Genomic DNA, 13,835 nt, shown 5'->3' on the forward strand with positions numbered 1-13,835 from the left:
TCTATTTTTTTCTGGTAAAATTATAGACTATATTTAAATGGCCAGAAATTCCCTAGCGCTCGCAACCCCGCGAGCATTGTGCCATTTGGCCTATTTATACTTTATTCTCGAAGCTAGGGCATCCAGATGGTTTGGAATTTGGTATGTTATTGAGCACTTTGAGAAGTTTAGGCAGGAAGCCAGAAACCGGTTTCTTTTTCGAACTATAATTTTGTTGGGAACTTTTGCTCTGTCCAATTTTTTTAATTGCTTATCTCACGGAGAACGTGCATTAATTAGAATTCGTTCTCTAATTATTACTACTATAGGCAATATACCGATAATTTTTATTATAGGAATCTACCAGGTTAAGGTAGGTTTTGGATGGACACAAACTACCAAATAATACTCATGTATTGTCTCCTAACAAAACACAATCCAACATCTTACTCTAAAACAAGCTCCTCTTCATCTCAGTGTATTTTCTTTCTCCTTTCGTTCCTTCCAGCATCCTTATCCCCTATTCCTGCTCCTTCCTCGTTTACCCAAAATTCTCCCCTCTATCACACTCTGCAACATTCCACTGCTGATCAATAATATACTTCGCATCCATTTTTCTTGTCTCCTCATGATTTCTCCAAACAAACCCCTCTCTTCGCCCCCCAAACCTAGCACTTCCTCATTTTGTTTCATTTCTCTCCATTTCACCTTCTCTATCCTTCTCCTCACCCATATTTCAATAGTTTTATCACCATAATTTATGGATATATCCTCGATATATTTAACTGACCAGAAAATAGCACCCTTGCGCGTCTTTGTGGACGTTTTTTTAATCGACTCAGTCCTACTACTTCTGGGACAAACCTTGTATTTAAAATGTGTTCCACAAAACCGTTTGAGGTGTTTCGATGCCGAAATAGATTTACATCATTGTAACGAAATAAATGAAAGACCATAAATTAATTTACGCTGATCAACAACAATGACCGAGTCATAAAATCAATTGTTATAACTGCTTAACGCCGCCACCGAAATAATATCATTGGCGCACTTCTCCTTCATCACTGGCGCACTTCTAATATAACGTAAGTTCCTGGTCCATTATTCAAATTAAGGTATCCGCGTTGTAAAATGTCGGCTCGTGTGAAGTTTTGACTGCCTCATGCCGGATATTACTACAAAGAGTTTTAGTAAGGTAGACGTTAATGTAGTAAACTCCAAGGGCATTTCTATCGGACTAATTCAGCTTATTCGTGCCCTGCGGTAAACAATTATTTTAACGGAGACAGCTTTGATAGTTTATCACCGATTTTCGAGGTCACGCTGAAAGAGACGCTATCGGGCAGCTTAGGCTGAATTGGTTAAGAGAGCCATCATAAAATTTCACAATGGTATGGGGCTCCTGGGCCAACGCATACGCTCGTGATGAGTTGATAAATTTGTGACCATCGAAATGGTTGCCAATCATCAATTAGGATTGGTTTATCTGTGGATTAAACAAATGAGCCAAATAATCGCATATTCTAAACTTCCTTCAATGATTTCATTAACACCGAAACATGTTCATTAAATGATTGCATTAATTTAGGGTATTTGATTTTTAAAATCATTGAGAAAATCTTTTAAATTTAAATTTTGTCATAGCTTATCATAATGTAGATAGTTTCGCGTCTGATGATGTTCATTTTAATTTCCGCGGAATCAGAGGAATCGAGGAACAAGAATTGAAATGAAACATTATGTTAAATAAATAAAATACCAACTCCGATTCCTCGGGTAGGATTCATTTATTGTGAAACTATGGTCCTAACAAATTGAAAAATTCGTGAAACTTAACGATATAAAAACGTAGTAACGATTTTGAGCTGATGAACGTGTGGCGTGTCGGTTTTTAAATAAAATGAAATTCGTAACGAATGTACGATGCATATATACGCCGCATGAATCCGAATTCTGAGGCTGCGGTTGAACCATTTGATTTCTTTCCCTCCTTATCTCTGTATGTGTGGTCATTTGTTTTTTGTTTCTTATTGATTTTCCTTGTATTTCACTGCATTAATTTTATCAGTATTTACCGCTGCGCATCAAGAAGTGTTTCTAAAGACTCGGCGTGACAGAGATAAGAGAATTTCGTCGACGTGTTCTGTTTATGTTTTTTAAGTATGCTGAATAAGACGCAGACAAGTTCAAAAAAATATACAACGGAAATGGCTTTGAAAACCTTCAATCAAATCTTATTGAAATATCGGCTCTTCTCTTTTTCTTTCAATTTTAAGACGAAGTGGTTGTTTATCATACTCTCGCTTGATTTTTAGGCTCAGTGAGCTCGTCCGCCTGAGACGATATTTTATTACAAAACGTTCTGAAAAAATATTAGGATATATTGGAAGAGTCCTTGGTAAATGTGATGAAAAGGTCAAGGAGAAATGTTATCAGTTATTGGTTAGGCCTCATTTAGAATATTCTGCAAGGAGATGTTATCTTCACGAAATTGGATTCATTGTTGAATTGGATCGTAGAGGAGCTAGATGTGTATAACGTTGTTACGATTAACTTAGTAGGGTATCCAAAATATTAGAGCAGCTCGAGTCAGACTACCTCCGTGTATGATAAATCTTACAGTACCGTTATGTCTGTGATCTTAAGGACAAAGCAGGTTTATCAGCTGGCCTTTATGCTATACAACGCTCGTGCGATATTTTGTAATTAGAATTAAACTTAAAAAAGTGCGTAGTGATACATTGTTGGTAAAAGTACAATTTCTTCCCGAAAACCTACTGCATCGGGAACATCGAAATGGAAAGTGTAGGCTCGATTAAATACTTAGGCGTCACTCTCACTTACGACCTATTCTAGGTGAAGCACATACGGGGAATATGTGGACAAGCTAACAAAACATTAAGATTCATTGGAAGAGTCCTGGGTCAACGTGATGAAGAGGTAAAAGAGAAGTGTAATCTGTCGTTGGTTAGGCCTAATTTTGATCATGCTGCAAGTATATTATGGGATCCTCACGAAGTTGGATTGATTGCCGAATTGGATCGCGTGCAGCGTAGAGGAGCTAGATATGCAAAACGTTATGATAAGCTTAGTGGCGTATCCAAAATATTAGAGGAACTAGGCTGGGAATCACTCACGAAACGAAGGTAAAATTACAGATTCAAGTCCTTACATAAATTGGATAGGTGTTTCTTTAGCAGTGACGTTGAAAGTGTATTATTAGTCCCATGGCAATACGGTAGGAGAGATCATGCTAATAAATTTAGTGAGGTTAAGTGTATAACAGATAAATTTAAGATTTCTTTTTTTCAACTAACGATAAAGGATCATAATAACATTGGCCGACCGGAATAGAGTGGTCATTTTCGGGTACAATTATTCTGGTGTGTGGTCACCCCCTGCCTCACACGCTAGCGGTGGCCAAGATATGCTAGTGTGAATAATGTGGTATTTTTCTTGTGTGGTACACCAAATGCTTTATTAGCGGCGGTTGATTTAGTCGATAAACTTCGAAACCGCGTCGAATCTTCCAAATTAAAAAAAATAAAATGATGTGACTAGGTTTCATAAATCTGATCCTTTTAGACAATGCCACAAACAGAACGAGTCGTCGTAATGCAAACATGATGGGAAATTTCCCGTCAACGCATACTTATTTATGATCTGACCAAGATATGAGAGCGGGTTTCTCATTGATTTGTTGATTTATTGTCAGAAGATTTTCTCACGAAGGATTGTTCGCAAAGATTTTATTTCAGAGGAATTCACGGTTGGAATTCTAGGGAAGGAAAGTGTCTTTTATTTTTTTCCCGGTGGGTCTTCATCACTTTGTACGCGCGAATTAACCATCGCGACGCTTGAATGCGTGCATTAATATGTCGCCGTGTTTCCCTTGGCATTATAATGCAGGGAGGCTCTTCGATGCCTGTCATCTTTGCTCTCTTGGGTACAGATTTATTGTTTCAATTTTTAAATACTTGTGGTAGCACGCGAACCGCCGTTTCGAACCGCTGTCCCTTCCGCATAGCAGACGTGACCGCCGCCGGATTCCAGCGACACCACGAGGTTTAGAGGTGGGGGGGGGGAAGTACTTGTGGAGGAGATATGACTAGCAGCGTACTCGGGCGGGATTCTCGACAACTAACTGGGAATCCAGTGTGTTTGAAACGCATTCGGTGTCGTGGCATTTCTCAGTTCAAAATGATATCGAGACACTCGAATGATATGTTTTATTTTTTAATTTTTAGAATGTAAACTGTGCTCTTATTTACATTATGTACTTTCATCACAGGGTGCGAGAGGGGAATGTAGCAGCCGTCCATAATTATCTTCGTATCTTACACAGCATTAATAATAATGCTTTATTCATTTTGTCGTCAATATAAATATTACTCAATATATGTACATAAGTTCTTAAATGTGATGAAGACTGTCACAAAAGAATTCATTCAATGAGTGAAGTGGGTGAGCAAGTAACCATTTTAGTATATACCTACTACTCTTAAAACTTTTGATGCAGTCCGATTTCAACTGAGTTGGCAGACAGTCGTATGTTCACATCATGAAATGCGTTGTACGTTGGTGACAACCTACAACAATAAGTAATATTTATATTCGCTTTACCGCTTGTGGTGTAGTTATGAATGTAAGATCTCAATTGGCAAGTTTCTAGATGAACTGTCACATGAGTCACGAGCCTTAAAGATATATTAATCAAATACAATCATGAGTTCATATCTAATAAAATAAGGTTTGCAGGAATCGCGTGGTGGTATATTAGAAAGAGAACGAATGTCTTTTTGTTGCAGCGAAATTTGTTTAACATGTGTGGAAAGAGCGCCTAACTCAAATGAAATTGAAAGAAGGCATGGTAAAGTGATAAACTATACTCATTTGAAATGAGAAATTTGAGTTCTCTTAACATACGTTTAAACAGCTTTACTCAGTCTATTGCAGATCTGACTGATGTGGGCCTCCCAGTTAAATTTTGTATCAATATAAATTCTTAGCATCGTAGCAGCTTCAATATCAATTATTTTTTATTTATGACTGCGTACAATATGCCGAGTTTTATGTTAGTATATAAAGGTAAATGATTGATATCAAACTATTCGTTAGCCTGTCTTTGGGTAGCGCTAGATCATACCTTTGCATCTTCTAAATGTTGACATTTTCGCGCTGAAGTGGAGTGATCAGCATATAAAACTGATGCACGAGTCTTAGATTTCATATTACAGGGGAAATCATTAATCATGAAGATGACAAGAACCCTCCCCTGAAATGAAACCTTCCCAACGAGAAAATGTGTAGCTAGAAGGTAATGGGGGCGGAGGGCCTCGCATAAAAAACATTACTCGTCTATTATCTGCGACTGAAACGCATTCCCAAATATTCAATGAGTGGAGCCACGAAGTTCCTTCTCTCGATGGTAACAGCTATTTAGTTAAATTATAGCAGATTCCACTCCACGGATATCCAGAGAATTTCTCTCCGCTCGAGCAAGTATTGATAAGATACTAATTCAGAATACCTAGGCCTTCATTATATGCATGACTTATACTGTCATTGAAAAAATAACAGAAAATGAGGAGAGAATTGAAAATGCAGCAACGTCCAGTTTATGATGGAGCGAGCTAGCAATCGTGGGTTGATGAAATAATCTGGGCTTGAGTTTGTAGGAATATTCAAATACGGGTAAAAAAAAGAAAAGCGTTTTGTATCAGGTTGATATTCTCAATTCTACAGAAGAGTAATTTAATGCCTGTCAAACATTGCGTTGTATTAAACCCTTGTACCTCACGGTAGCCTAGTGCCCAGGTCGCTCTACCGTAGGAATCGCACGAAGTTACCACTCGGCTGCGCTTCGGGCAGGATCTCCGATGGCCAGTGGCCAATACTCGGGCGACCGGCTCGACATACAACAAACCTACTGCTACCGGAGGCAGTTCAGGGAATGGGGAGTCCCTACTTCCACTGACCGAATAGTAATTCTACGCGCTCGTCTTTCACTTGAATTAAGGAGTCGAGCTCTCATCACATCCGTCTAAAAAAGAAATCTAATTATCCTAGCTAAGGCCAACGCTTTCGACTTCAACAAAAAATTTTTAAATTGATGCTTTCCCCAACTACACATTGAAACACTGTGGGTGAGATTCAGTCTTATAATGTTGGAAATCACTTTATAAGAAGAAAAGTTTAGTATTAGCCAGTGAAAATACACAGACAATTTAAATTGATTGAAACGCCTATCAATGTTATTTCCATTTGTCCGTTAGTAGATTTCTCATGCGTAATAACTTTTGTTAGCTCAGGATGACCGTATCTTAAAGATATAAATTCATAATCAGTCCTAATATGTCATGTCCTATGTCAATTGAAATTACTTTTTTTTAGGGGAGGCGACCGAAAGCTAAGGTCATTTGCGCTGGAAATTAGAGTGACCGGTCATACTATTCTTTCCTTTCCCTTATGTGTGTCCTATTATATGTAAATTAAGTTTACATATATTCAAAAAGTGGTTCAAGGTTATATATATTCATTAAGGCAATAATTATAAATATATTGAGGGATAAATAAATGCTTAAAGAGTAGAAATCTGAAATTAAGGATGATACAGTTGATTTTCTATGGGAGGGGCATCTAATTTAAATCAATGCAAAAGAAAATTATGTTGACAAGACTGAAAATATTCATTATTAGTGCGGTGTCCAATTGGCAATTGGATACAGTAGCCGAGAAATGAGAAGAATCGCGTTGGCGAAGTAAAGAATAAATCTAAATATCTGGCACAAGTACTCGAGGGGATGCTGTGACGAAAGCACTGCCGGCTGTCACATAAACGACGAGGATTTACGGATATAGTCATTAAGAGATAGGGCAACATTTATTAAAAAAAAAAAAGGACTTTATACTCTAGAGTCTACACATTTCATTCCAGTTTTCTCAATACAGTAGGCGTCCGGGTGGGATGAATTTGTGACTACGCACAATACAGAATGGTGCTTATACCCCGCACCCTTACCTTTTCATTCCTCCTTTGTTCTTTTTTTTTCAGTGGTCTTACCTTGCTCTCTGTGTTCAGACTAGCAACAGCTTTGTATATCTCTTCCATCGCCTGAATCTCCGCTGAAAAAAATACGGTAATGGAATTTGACCACTTTTTTTCTTTTTCATCACTGTAGTTTTGGTTCGTGGTTGTGACAAGTCATTATTTAGGTGGAATTTAATTAGGACATTTGTATACTTACGAAATGTAACATTTTTTCCCTTTTTTTCTTTGTGCTTTTTTTAAATTTTATTTTCTCCTGTAGTGTATTAAAGTTGTTGCAGTATTCACTATCTCCTCCTCCAGGGCTCTATACAGTGCATGTTGTGATTTTGCTCCAAGGCTTGTTTGAAGCATTAAGTGTCAACGCATTCTGTGAACATCTTGTTGTAAGATCTAACTATTTATGCTCTGCTAGACAGACTAAGTTATGTTAAAATACCATAGATACATGCACGAGTTTTGTACCCAGGAGGAAGATATTTAAAGATCCATTTGTTTAATCGATCAGTGGTCATAGGAACTCAAAAATCATAAGTGAAGCTCTCATTCATTTTACAAATTAATGGTCATTACATTTGTCATTTCTTAAGCTTTTAGTGTCCAAATAGCCAAAGAAGTTTGGACTATTGGCGGCCACAAATTTCTATTATGTGGTTTGCCGTTATATTATTATAATTGAAGGTGTTTTAAATTTAAATCATTATTTTAATGCTCCAACACTTCATGACTCCATTGCTCCTCAGGCGAGGTGGTGATAGTAGTATAATTGATCATTTAATGTTTCGGTTAGGTATGAATTTACGAAAAACCAAAATAATGAATAACAAATGAATGAGAATCTATGTTGAAGCTTAATAGACAATACGAGGACTTCGAAAACAAGATTTTTATGGAATTATTTTAGTATTGCCTACAAGAAACCACAAATAGGAAGCTTTTAAAACTGTGACACCTTCGTGAACTACTACTACCGAATCAGAATGGTGCTTATGTATATCCCCGTACCCTTACCTTTTTATTCCTCCACGGTTCTTCCTCCATCGCCGATTCCCTATCCTATATCTGGTTTATGTTTTTCAAGGCAAAAAAATCACGTTACATGTCCTCATTTAGTGGGTGAAAAAATATGGTAATTGAATTTGAACTCCAACTTAATTATTGTAATTTTATGGGAAAGGACCTTAGCACAGCCATAACCATTATATTTGACAGTAAAATAAAAGGTTTCGCCAAGCGGTTGAGGTCCAAGAGTTGTTCACGTAAATAGGTTTTATGATTCTGATGTGGTTGTCAGTAGTGACAGGAGTCACTGTTATGCAGGGCGGGTACGTAGGAACAGTTGCAATCTTACAAAATTTGACATTTCTGCTCACCATTTTTATATTTTCTCCGCGCTTTTAATTTCTTAAAATGTTCGTTTATATTTTCATGTATTAGAGTTGAAATATTGTGTTTCATTTTGCTGGTAAAGTGTGCCACTATTAATATTTAAGAAATTGTAGTGTTTGTCGAGGCAAACTATGTCTAGGAAATATAAAGCTTTAAATATACATGTCTTTTCAGCAATAACTTAAAGGAAAGTCCGAAATTAAATTTTCGAATTTCGTCAAGGAAAGTTCTTGAGTATTGTGTGTATGGCGCCAATGTATAGCGCCTCTTGCTGGCTTTGTCGAAGGAGAAGTCTTTACGAATAGCCTTATACCGCAGTTCGATGATTATACGAGTGAAGTAAGATCGTAAGATTAAAAATCTTACGGTCCACAAACGTGGCCAGAATATTCCCATCTTTTCGTAATCTCGTCGAGAGTTCCCTTTTCTGAAGAAAGGGATCAGTTTCCCTTGACTTTTGGCGGCAGTAGTGTTGGAAGTACGTTCTTATTGACTGAGAATAACTGGTATTTTCATTTAGGGTAATGGAATGTGCTGTTGCCTAACATTTTTCAAGGCAAGGATTGTTTTAATATATGTATAACAGGGAGAATGTGTTCTCTAATTATGAAGCATTACTATAGTCCGAAATGATACAAGAGATCTACCCTATAAATAAATACCGGGACTGGTGCAATCTGGTGGCCCTGATGCGGACTAAAGCCCCGCCCACTGACGGCGTTAGTTGCCTGAGACCCAATGAGCCGTCTGTGCTGTTGGCGGATCGTCGAGCTGTGCGTATGGTGACAGTTATGTTAGTTTCCGTTGTCCTTGTTTTTACAGATTGTCGAAAATTTAAATTGACGAAATCAGGGAAAACCTGATCAATATAGTTTTTGATGAAGTGCGGTGAGAGGAAATTACTATGAAATGTTGACAGCTGTTTACGGTGATAACGCTCGGTGGAATACATCCGTTTTCAAGTGGATTAAATCAAATTAAAAAATCGGGAAGAAACCGATCAAAGCACCGTGCTCCCGTTTTCTGCGATATCGGAGATTCTGTTCATCATGAATGTCTTCCTGAAGGGAGAGCAGTAAATGCCGAGGTCTACTTTACAGTTGCCAGTACCAATCCTGCGATCATCAAAAACTATTTTGTAACAATATCAGTAAACTTCTGTTCGCAGGCTAACTTATTTATGCTGTGAATGCGTGCATAAGTTGTATGCCTTGGAGGCAGGCGAAAATAAGCAATTAATGTAGGCAATTTGTCAAAAGTGATAGCAATTCCAAAATACTGTGTAACGCTCCCATTAAATTTACAAAAGGAATTACAATTATAATTTCCATTTTCCTTTCCGGGCTGTCAGGGCGTAAACTGCGACAATATCGAACCGTTTGGCGGTGCAATCGTCTCTTGGTGGTTTTTCCTGGAACTATTTATTATGTCAAATTATTGTCGTCCAACTAAGGAAATATTCTATACTCTACACAGTCGAGCAATTAAAGTCTTAGCTTCACATCTGACGCCATGCGACAAAGACAACCAATCAAGAGGACTATTCTTCAAAAATATAGTATAGGAATGCATTCACTGCGGTAGAAACTTGAGGTAATGCGCATGTTTGTAATACGCCAACATTAAAGTTACTTTTATGAAATTTGAAAATTTCAAGTTATACAGTTCCGAGAGTGAAAAATGATGAATGTACTCTATTATATTCCACACTACGGATTATATGAAATGCTTCATCCTGTATGTAAAAATGATACCACCAGTAATGGCAAAGTACAACCGTTATAGCTCTTTTAGTTTTCGTTGTAACCTACCACGTTACAAAACAATACATTTTTTCACTAGTTAATGGCTCAAATGTCAAGAGAGGCACCGATTAATATTAATGAACTTCAGCAGATACTTTGTAGAATATAACACGACGGCGTTAATGTGGGTATTAGCATGGGTATGGTATAACTTTTTGAAGGACAACTAAAAATTATGGCAAATTTTCCATCGTCGGTATCAAAAAGGGTGGAAACTTTCCAAAGTTGTCCGTTGATGCCTGGAAAAAGCATTCCAGGACTCCATGCCTACAAGAAGAAAATATTCATCACGCGTGTGAAGGAAATTTCGCATTTTCATAGCCAGAATAATTAAAATTATTTATTTAAACATTTGTGTATACCCTGCAAGCCGCCGCCAGGTTGTGTGGTAGGGGGTGAATTGTTCGAGCGAAAGGACACAGTTGAGTACCACGTGAAAATAGGGACCAAATGACCAGCATTTTTTATTGGAAATACATCATGTTATAGGTTCGGAGGATTAAGTAATCATTAGCTAACTCCTTGGCTTTTTGCGGGAAAATAAACTGATGGCCAATTCTTTAGAACTAACACCGCAGCAAATTTTCCATCTCCAAGATCAACAAGGGTGGGGACTTTTCCAAGGTTTCGGTTTACATCTGAGCATTCTGAAACAAGTTTTAAAATAAGGGTGGTCAGCGCCGCAGACCGAGTTACCGTGTGTTTTATGTTTGATCTACAGGTTTGACATTACGAGTAACATTCTCTACATTAACCGGTCCTCTGATATTTTAATTTTCGATGGCGCAAGGAAAAGGCGCCACATTAAAACAGAAATCAAAACTATGCTATATATTTTATAATGTTATTTTGTTTGCAAGACCAATTTGTGAAAGAGAAGAAGTGACTTAAGGGCAAGCACAGGGCGCGGGTCATGGTCTATTGCGATTAAAAAAAAGAATTGGAAGGCTCATCGCTTTACGTAGAAGTCTCAGTTTCTATGGAGACTGGCTACGCGATCATCTACAAACAACTTGCTTCAACCTACATTAATTCGAGATGTTACAGGGATTACCGTATTTGTCAATGCAACATTCAAAGGAGTGAGAAGGAAGGAAGAAGTGAAGGGAGGTGAGGAGAGGGAGAAAGATTGCGCGAGTTTCCTTTTGCTGACCCAAAGAGGTATCGCACACAGCTCGTTGGAACCCATTTTCCGGCATTCGTCAAAAGGTGAGAACGAAGGCCGATGGCCGGTCCATCACGTCCCTCCTGCAGAAAACTACAGAGAGGTACGTCCTACTGATGCCATGTTACAGCGGTCCATTAAAACAGGAATCCGCTGCCTTCGGAAAAATTCAGTGGAAGGAACGTGAAGAAGGATGATTGATAATGGAACAGGAGGAAAGAGAGCGATGGGATGATGCAATATAACAAAATATTGAGCACAATCCACATGTACTTAATACTTTCTTATATAAATACAATTGTAGACAATTTCATACCTGCTTATTACTATGTAGCACAAATAAAAGTGTGCCTGACAAAGTGTATGCTATCTCTAAGTTAATGTCATGTCCCAGTCACTTTAAATGTCCTGCCTAGTTGTATCGCTTAACGAGTCACTTCAATTTACCCCCCATTTCTCTAAGTGCATTGGTGCGTCCCTTAAGCCCCATCGGGGGCCCTACCGCGAGGATTGAGGCCTTGTCTCGAGCTAAGGGGGCTTCTACACACTGAACCTGTAAGGGAGGGGGGGGCGGGAAGGAGAGGAGACGACTCCTTACCTTTGTGACATCTGCATGGTCCAACGGCGGCAGATCTTTCTCCATCGACGATCCCTCGGTGCACACGCACATCACACACACACACAAGCACTATTCTCTAAAAAGAGCACCATAATGACCATGCACCACACATCACTGACACTGACACTAACACTAACACCATCGCCATTCTCCCCTTGCCAACAGCCGCCGGGGTCGTCATGGCAGATCCCTCCTTCGCAGGAACTGCCGGCTCCGTGCCGAGTAGAGGTGATGTTTACATGGTCTGTGTAGTGTTATTAAATGCCGTGTGTTAGGAATGGTGATGTCTGTGACGCGTACAGGAATTTTTTAAGAATGTGTGAACGGGAGATCCAAAATGGATGAGGGAAAAGTAGGGCTCAAACAAAATAAGACTGATCTAGAGCCGCTAACGATGAAACAATTTATGCAATCTCGCATTTCAATTCCATGGAATAAGCAAAAAAAAAGTGCCCTTAAAGATTACAAAAACAAGATCTCGGCGTACGTACAATAGCTTCCACTCATGCAGCATGTGAATGTTGCGATGAAAATGCGTTCGTCTGTTTAATGAGATAGAACTGAATGTGCCTTCGTGTTAGACGACGTGGATGCTGTTTTGACAACGGGAGCAATATACAAGGCATTGTACGACGTACGGGGCATTGGAGTCTCGACGGGGACAGTGACACGAATTGACTGCGATTGGCGGCTGAAAGACACGCCTGTGAAGCGAGGAGAATTTAATACGTCAACATCCAACAGAGACATGGAGTGAGAATCAGGCAATGTATTTAGGCAGGAATAATGTTCGTTACGTCTCATTAAGAAATAATGGGCAGATTTTTTTTGTTTATATGAGAAATGGTAACAACAATACCGCAGTCGAATTACGGTAGTGAAGAAATGGAAGAACTCTGCTGAATACTGAGCAGGCACTGTGCGAACTGTTTAAAGTTTACAGCTGCCATTATTATCTTAAGTTTGAGGAAATTCGAGCGGCACTATGCTGCCTCTCTAAAATTGAAGAAAAGTATTGCGGTGCAGCAAAATCATATGGAATGTCAAGGCAATATCCGAAAAAATAGAAGAAAACGATGGAAAGAATTCGAATGACTGCCGAGAGACGAAAAGCGTGAAAGGCATTTCGGGGCAGAGAGGATGTCCATCAGATAATGACGCAAAGATGGCAAACTCATCTCAGGTGAATGTTTCAAGCCGCCAAAGGACCAAATGCAACCTTAACAAGATTGTTAGTGAATTAATGTGATGGCAAACCGCCACAGACTGCGAAATGAGTTGAGGAGACGTTTACGAGATTCCTACACGATAGGGCTTCAGAAATTAGCAGAGAATTAATTCTCTTTCAGAATACTCTGGATTACATCTCCAAAGTTGAAATTCACTTGCGATTATTCTGCGCGAATTATCCTTTGTATGAATTATTGAACGTTTTGAATGTTTAAAAGGGAACATTAGGGATAACTGAACAACCAACATATTACGAGTGACAGCGGAAACAATTTAAAATAAATGACTATTGTAAGCCGGCGAAATTGAGCAGAAATGCTACGAAATTTTCAAGGTGCTGTGTTGGTAAAATAATGAGATTCCGCTGGAGGAAAATATCTTTGACAAATCGCCGATAAAGAAATAGTTTGCTAAACGGGTTAGGTATTCATTAACCACGAAGAGCTTATGCAGTTTCCTCGTAAAAATTTACAAGAAATATACCGCTGCCCAGATAGAAGAACACTGAGAAAAATCAGCTGTAGGGCAGACCGGCGGCTGGGCTAACGGGAGCATAATTGACGTAAAGACGTTGAGAGTAAATGATTGCTGGCGACCGCC

The sequence above is a fragment of the Hetaerina americana genome, unplaced genomic scaffold, assembly GCF_022747635.1.
Source record: "Hetaerina americana unplaced genomic scaffold, ioHetAmer1.1.p SCAF_55, whole genome shotgun sequence".
In the NCBI taxonomy this organism is placed as follows: domain Eukaryota; kingdom Metazoa; phylum Arthropoda; class Insecta; order Odonata; family Calopterygidae; genus Hetaerina; species Hetaerina americana.